At 32.5% G+C, this 8,770-nt stretch overlaps 1 long non-coding RNA gene across 1 annotated transcript; it reads right to left on the reverse strand.

Annotated features, from left to right (window-relative positions):
- Positions 1-2,185: 2,185 nt before the first annotated feature.
- On the reverse strand, positions 2,186-3,694 carry LOC144350635 (uncharacterized). Its single transcript, XR_013420281.1, has 3 exons — positions 3,641-3,694; positions 3,378-3,438; positions 2,186-2,222 (listed from the first exon to the last, which is right to left on the reverse strand). It is a non-coding gene; the product is annotated as an uncharacterized LOC144350635 (long non-coding RNA).
- Between the last annotated feature and the right edge of the window lie 5,076 nt (positions 3,695-8,770).

An 8,770-nucleotide genomic window follows, 5' to 3' on the forward strand; every position in this document is an offset into this window, starting at 1 on the left:
ATCTACCAAAACAATGGAAGCCAGTGACATAATGCAAGGCTACACGTCGCAGCAATATGGAATTAATTTTAATAAATTTTATTCTGAGCACAGCATGTAACAGTGGTGGCGGCACATTCCGTATGAACATTTCCACAACACACTCAATATCGTGTGAAAAATCACTGACTTTTGCGATTTAAATTTTCACAAAGTTACTCAAAAATAAAACGGCATGTAACACAATTCTGCCAACAATACAACTTTGAACAGTTTTTCCGTGTTAAATCACCACCATCATCATCACATAAACAGTGTTATATACGAGTATCCTACGAGGAAACATGTCACTCATGCACCGAATACATTGACACAAATACCGAACACTCAAGATTACTTGATAATACGAATGGTTACTTGTTTTGAGGTAAAACGATTTCATATTGATTCTGTGAATGTTTTATTATAGTTTTAATAATAGAATCAATTATAGAGTTTAATATGCGCTATACTAGACATGACATGATTATACGCACATGGGTCACATGTGAAGTTGATTCACAACATTTACACAAGATATGATATATGTTGAGTAAACCTGTCTTTTGATTGGTTTGACAAATGTGTTGTATATTTACACTTTTTTAGTATTGATTTAGCTATATTGAACAATTAAAGTTATTATATTATAACATGATAAACATAAATTCAAGGTCACTGATTGAATATGTTTGATAAACGAAATTGTCAATTACTGGTATACTAGGAACAATAACAGGCTTTTAGTGAGAGTAGGCAAGACTTTCGATATTGCAAGGTATATTTTTAAAAAAAAAGGGGAATCCATGGTCACCTATCATATAACATTACATCCACTGCTACAAATGTTTGGTGTGGCCAATCGATACAAATTTGTTAATTAATGTAATATTCAACATTTTGAACATGTAGTTGGCTAAATCATTTGAAAATTTTGTTTATGATGCTTACCCTGTGCATTGCACCTTGTTACAGATTCAAGGTGCATTGCAATTGTAAAATATTAAAGGGCGGTAGTCGTCACGTGCGACATAATCCAATGCGCTCTTATGAAGTTTGTCCTGGGTGTGATTTGCACGAATTACCGTCGGTGACTTCTTCGATATCTTCCAATCACCTAAAAATACCTAATTAAAGCTTACGTCGACAACGTCTCAATTTGTAATCCTTGATCTGCGCAGCAGCCGAAATCGTCAGCATTGTTTATACGAGACCCATATATTCCGCGCATGCCATATGGTATGATGGAATAATTATCAATGCCAAATCTTTTTTAATAATTTCGATTCCAGAAATAAGAAAATAATACACTGGATTCTTGCCTATAATTATACCAGAATTTGGATAAAAATAGGTCAATATCACAGCTTAAATAACATGAAACAACGTTGGTCCTCATGGCTGTTTTTGGATGACTAGTGATACACTTGACACAAAGCATGTTTTAATCTAATTTTAATTTACACACATCTCAATGCTGAAACATTGGGGATCATTCATCAAATTGTACTGTCTTTCTAAGACTACTACATACTGCACCTTGACTTTTGGAGAATCGCTATAATGGCAAAACATCATGATGTTGCAAAGGATACAATATCAAAATACAATGTGAATAATGGTTTGTTCGAAAAAAATCATATATTTATTTACCCATTTCAACACAATAACTGTTTGGACAACAACAACATGAAGCCTGAGACTATATAAAAATAGTATAAATTAAAAAGCTGTAAATATTACATTTGTAATAATTTCATACAAACAAATCCTGCCAATTATGCTTTTTTAACACATATTTCATAAATGTATAATAGATGATTAAACTTAAATAGTTTACCATAACTGACAGATGATTTGAATTAATAATACAATATTTAATGAAGATTGATTATATAGCAACTCTTGATGCTAAAAACATTTAAAAAGTTTTATATACAATGTAATTTCACCCACATACTAATACATTTTTTACCAACGGTATTCATCATTTACAATATAAACATTGTACATTAATTGTAATATTAATTGACAATAAACAGTAATTTTGAATATAGCAGTCATCAAAATTGATATCTATTGAGTGAAAAAATGTTTTCTTCTAGAATTCTGTTGCTATACTTGACGCGTTGCTGCTTTTGTCATCATCAGGTGACAAACCATCATTTTCTTTAAAAACATCATTATCGAACGAGTATACATTTCTAGGAAAAAAATAATTTAAAAATAATTTTGGATTAAAAAAAACCACAGTACACAGTAAACTATACAGACGGAATTGTGAAAGACAAGCTTCTGATATGTGAATACACACTACAAACCACTTTTTCTACATTCTATTATAAATGTTTATAATATTAACATTATGTTTATCTTATCATTCATAAACATACATTTAATAGCATTTAATGGATTCAGCAACTCTGGTTGAAAGATACTGTCCCCCCAATGTCAAAAAAAGAACTAATCTTAGACTAGTAGAGGACTATTCAAGGTACACATATATGACAAGTATCAAAGCAATTGGGTATTTTCACCAACAATAAACAAAATCGCCAAAATTAAAGAAATAGTGATATCATGATGACTAAAACTTGTAAAGGTTTGATGACAGTGCAGCTAATAACATTGGTTTGTGAAGTTGCAGGCACCCAAACCCAAACCCAAACACAGTGAATTCAATACCAACACTTAATACACACCAGTGACAAAGTACAAAACTGGGTAGGCATGAGAATTATTATTCTACAGAAGTGCCTACACACTGTGTATAAGCACAATGTGAACTGACAAAGAAAGTGAACCTGAACAATGACAGACCTCTAACATTTAAATTACAATAAAGAAAACTCAACATAGCTAAGCTGTGGGGTATCCGGATTTGATTATGCAAAGCTGATAGTGGCAAAACTTGTTGGCAATCCCTTGACATTTTATGATAATGCATCAATGACGTTTTTAATTGACCTGCTAACAGACAAACCTATGGTACGAAAAACATGGTAACCAGCATTCAAAACCAATTTCATCTACAACTTTCACTACTAAATAATTTTAAACTCTCCCAGCCGCTGGGCAATGACTAATCTTTAAATGTGATCGAACTATTGATACAAAATGTAACGTGTAATATGCAAGACAAAGAAGATTCCAAAAATTTACCTTTTGCATTCAGGAAAATGGGATGGGATGAATAGTTGTTATACATAGAATAAGTTCTATACATATATTTATCTGTCCAATGTTATAGTGAAAGCATCTCTCATGTACTCCGTTACAGATATCAAATACCAAAAACACATGCCAAACAAAAATGTCACAAGTCTACAGTAATCTTGATTTTAAAGCTGTATACTTACTGATTATCAACCATTTCCATTCCATCAGGAATATCATCTTTATCTAACACTTCAGCTTTGCCTAAGAAAAGAAAATGAACACTTATGTGTCACATAGAAGACAATGAGGTGGCTGTGTAACCCATGTAACACATGGAACTTTCATCTATACAAACTGGATAATAATGTAAACACTGCATTCATGTACAGAATAATACATATAGATGGGATCAAATAAAATATTTTAGTTGTATTGACAATCAATACACAAAAAGCAGACCTACCAGGTTTGTTCTTCTCTATGTCTGATACATGGTAGCGATCTTTCTGCCACGGCCTGCGAATTTAGAAATGTTGAATAAATCAAGAAATGAACAATGTTTGATAATGTCATGAGACAGATAAACAAGCACATGAGTAATGGGTGTGCATGAATTGGCAGTGAATTGTAGCACACAATAAGCAATTGGAAACATGTATTTACACTTAACCTGGGACATGTTTCAAACAATAGTTCCACTCAGATAAGTGATAAAAGCAGAAATAACATCTGCAACCCAAATTCATGGTGCTGAAACGTGATATGGGTCCAAGAATACAAAACAAATGACTGACAACAATTCCATGAGAACAATACAACTGACAATTATACCACTGTACAGACACATCAGTAAGTGAGTGACAAACACGCCTGATTAAAATATGATTGATCATATAGTTTCTTAAAATTGTTATTTTTTTCTGCATATTTGACTTGGTTTGAGTTGGTCATGTGATTAATATATAAATCGTGTATCTCTTATTCATAAAGTTAGTTGGTACTTCGAAATCACGGAATATATAGATCATGACGTATGCAATTATATCAACCAGCCTTACAAACAAGTGATAACCTTGTAGTTAATATAAATTATTTTTGCATAATATTTCCATATTTAAACTTGCATGTTTTTATGTTCTGACAAGTCAGATAAGCATTTTTTTTTGACATTTCATATATGTTTGGTAAAACTTACAAATTAAACAAGTTTATTACTGTTTTGGTGGGGCATACTCAATGACAGCTACATAGATGATGGTAACACATATTTGTAGTATACTGTTGTATACTGGTGATGATTTTCTGTCAATGAAGTTAGGACAGACAACACAATACAACATATTGATCATGTCACATTTCCCTGTTAAATTGCAAAAACTTTCATAAATTGTTATCAAACCTAATCTTTATGTTGCTCAACGAATTTATGCATGTTATTAACACAAACATAGTATGCCATGGATTAGTAAAAATGCATGTTCACAACTTTTCCGGATAATTAAAATATCCAGAACAGGGCAGCACGGTTATGCAAATTAGGTTAATAATCAACATATAAGCAAAAATGTTAACATTTTTCACCATTTACAAAATATTTTTTTTTTCCAAATTGGTGATTAATACATGTTTTACAATGCTTTTAATATATTACTCACTTGTCATGCCTGGAAGATCCAATAAGCGACAGCATTGTTAGTAGAAACAGAAAGTGGTAAAAAAACAATTAAGGAAATGAAATTAGTAAGAGTATCCCAACACCATGACAAAATTATTAAAAAACGATGATACCACTGTTTTACACTTATGTTCGTGAATTTTAAGGTTTGACAGTTACATAATATGATTTACTGATTTGTTATTGTTATATTGTGATATTATTTCTTGTGTGATTTATCCCCATAATATGGGCTAGAATCTATCATTCAGATTATGTGTAATTATAGTTTATATTTAAAACAGTTATCAACACACACGTATAAATTCATGGTCTTATATTAATTAAATATATACAGTAACAGTAAAACTGCACTTGAATTGAATGACATCACTTTTACAAAAGAACAAAGTATTTGAGTTGCTAAACACTGGGAACAAAAGAATCATTGTCCTGTTTTTTTATAATATTAATAATAAATACAAGTTTATGTAGCGTCTAGTATCCATCGCAGTGATGCTTAATTACGCTTTTTTTACACTACAGTATGGCAGCACACGTCGTGCCATACTGTTCAATAATCCCACTTCACATGATCAAGAAGTACCCCAGCTGCCTGCTCCAAAACATTTGCTATACAAATTCATCTGCACTATGAAATTTGATGTGGCGTGTTGATTGGTCACATTTTTAATGAGTAAATTATTTATTCATGTGATTATTTGCATGAGTTATCGGCAGTAAAAAACAAGCATGTTTCAATTAAAGAACTGAAGATATGATTAGAAAATGCATTTTTCAACAAGAAGTTGAAAATATCACTTTTTACCATAAATGACAAAAATATTCAACAAAATTAGAGAAGTAATGGTATCATCACGAAATGAATAAATCTAAGAGAGATCTGCCCAAGGTACATATACAACAAGTATCAAAGCAATTGTAGTTTTCAAGCAGAAGCTGAAAAAGTTGACATGGACGACGCATACAGACAGACCAATTACTCATATGATGAGAGTTTGCACCATTTTCTCAAAATTTTCAAGTTACGAGGCAAAGACATTTTTGATAATTTAGTATCCTGATCGCTTCAGTTTAATTTGAATACATTTATGCAGGATTTTAGAGGTTGACCAGATACAAGTTGAATAAACATATACAGCAGTAGTCATCAGGTAATATACTCAGGTAATAAAATAGATGAAAACTACAGTTTTTCGTTAAACAAAATGGCTGCCAGTCAACCATCTCAGATAAGATGACACATATTAACTATCAGTGATGTGCTAAAATACAATTGTGTGTGTTGTAAGTTTTGAACTTAACCAGGCAGCGCGAATTTAAGATATATGCAGAATTGTGGAAAAAAAGCCAAAATTGAAGATTTTGGTCAAACAAAATGGCGGATAGTAACGCAAATCAACTTCTGTTGATAAGCTGGAGCACAACTGTCTTTGAACCAAGTTCGAAGCTAATTGGTATGCAAGAATTTGACATATAAAGCCAAAATGTGCAAAAAAGACAGTAATTGTCAATTTTGGTTAAACTAGGCAACCATCTGAAATTGGATGCAACACAAATCAACTTTTGTTGATGCGCTAGAACAAAATTGTCTGTGTCTGTGAGCTGTGACTTCGTGAATTTGAAATATGAACCAAAATGTGTGAAAAAGGACAGAATTGACAATTGTTTTCAAACAAAATGGCTGTTGGTCAGCCATATTGTATATAATCTTGACAAAAATCAACTTCCATCTCCATCCAATAATATATTGCCCCTATACCAAATCTGAAATAACTTATTGTAATCTTATGTTATAAGCATTCACAAACAATTATTTTCGATGAACAAAACAGCCACCAGTAGGCCAATTTCAAAAACAAATCTGAAAAAATAATAGATCTGCTTCAGTAAGCCAACAGTTTGAATAGAATTGGCCAGAACAAGTTGCACATAATACTCTACACATATGGCCACCAGTTGGTCACAATTTTTAGGGCATATGTATACATGTACCCTCCTTTATCAACCATGTACAAAGTTTGGGGGAATCGGTCCAAGAACTTCCAGAATACTGCAAGAGACTGATGGTACACTATCTATACTACAGTCTCTCTGTGTTTTCATAACAAAATTAATACATAATAATAATGTACACTTTCAACTGTTCCACATTTGCAATGAATAAAGGATCAAATTTTACGTAAATATTTTTTGCAAAATTTGTTCAGGCAACCAGCAGTTTTATGCGCACGGGATGCAAATGCAATAATGAATTGCAATGTGTAATACCTAATGCAAATTCTGCACTTTACCAGTAAGCAGACTAATAATGGTGCACAGAGGTAATGACTTCAGCGATGTAATCAAAAATGAGGGCCACACTTGGTTTGTAAATACATTTTAAAAATAGAAAAGAAAAAAAAAAGGAAGAAATATACCTCTGTTTTTTCCATCTTCTTACACAGTATATTATCAGAAGAATGATAATAAACAAAAATAGAGCTGAACAGAGAGCTATGATGAAAATCAGCCAACCATCAACGTCAGGATCATCATCACCAACATAATTACTTCGATCGATGACTTCATAATCAATACCCATCTCCTGTTCAATATGATCTTCATATTCTGTTAACATTTCTTCCAACTGCTGAGTTGTCAGTGCGTATTCCCCACTCACGTCAGGATGAAGCACTCTGATGTCCATCAACACGCCTTGATCGGTGTCTTCAAGGTCTAGGTATTCAAGGTGCTCAGGGCTTCAATAAAGCAAAGTTGTTACAATAGCTAAACTTGAATTAAGTCCCTGCTGGTTGAATTCAGTTTGAAAAAAAAATGCTTGACTTTTACACATGCAAAGTAATTTGAACAAATATGTGTATAAATTTATCATATATTTTAACTATGAATCTCTAACTCTGATATAATGGTCAGCTGAATTATTTTCAAATTCCCCAAGTAAAATAAAGTACATCACTACTTATAATACACATGTATTTACTTGAACAAGAACGTTTATACAAACTACTGATGAAGCTGGCAGTTGTGTAAACGAGTACGTGTTTCCAAGCATAAAATATTTCATTCGCCCTGACTTTGGCAAACTCACCCAAATTCCACATCTTCATCTACAAGACAATTGCTAGGGTCTTTGGGACACCAGTCGTTCAACACATCTGATAACACATTTGAGAAATCATCTTGAACGGAATCAGTGAACTGCAAATTGAGTACACTGTTAGCTGAAGAATCCTTGAAATTATTGAGTGATATGTGAGTGATATGTGATATCTGTGACAAATTGGAGTGTATAATAATTCCTACAGTAATAATTATCATAAATGACGAAGGTTTAGATTTTACACAAATAATAGTTTAGTACAGAATAGTTCAAATATATCATCTTGAATCGTTATGAGAGCTATATGTCCATATACAACAGTAAAGTCACCATTTATGGTAACATAGCTGCTTTTTAGGGCCGAACCATTATTGCCAGTCACCCTTGTTGTCCACATTGGGCCATTCCAGTTTATATCTGCACCCCCCTGTTGATGAGTTTGTGTGTTTACTTCATACAGGGTATAATTTCCATGGGTGTATAAGTCATACAAAGTTTTATTTCCAAATCACCATTCACCATACAGTAATGGAAATCCAAAACTATAGGTCCTACTTATGGTGTTGAGTTCTTTTGTGACACCATACAGAGTAGGATTTCCAAATATAACTCTCATCATATGCTAATTTACCAAGTTCAAAATTTTATATCTGATAATGGAAATCCAAACTAGTCCTGATTCACGGTGTTGATGAGCTCATTCGTCCCACCATCATTATCTATTTCATACTGGCACAATACAGTCAGAAATCCAAGTTTTTTTTAGTCATAGAGTGTTGGAAATCCAACCTCATCAACCGGTATGTGGTGAGATA

This window comes from Saccoglossus kowalevskii, chromosome 9 (genome assembly GCF_978046115.1).
Source record: "Saccoglossus kowalevskii chromosome 9, keSacKowa6.1, whole genome shotgun sequence".
Classification (NCBI taxonomy): Eukaryota; Metazoa; Hemichordata; class Enteropneusta; family Harrimaniidae; genus Saccoglossus; species Saccoglossus kowalevskii.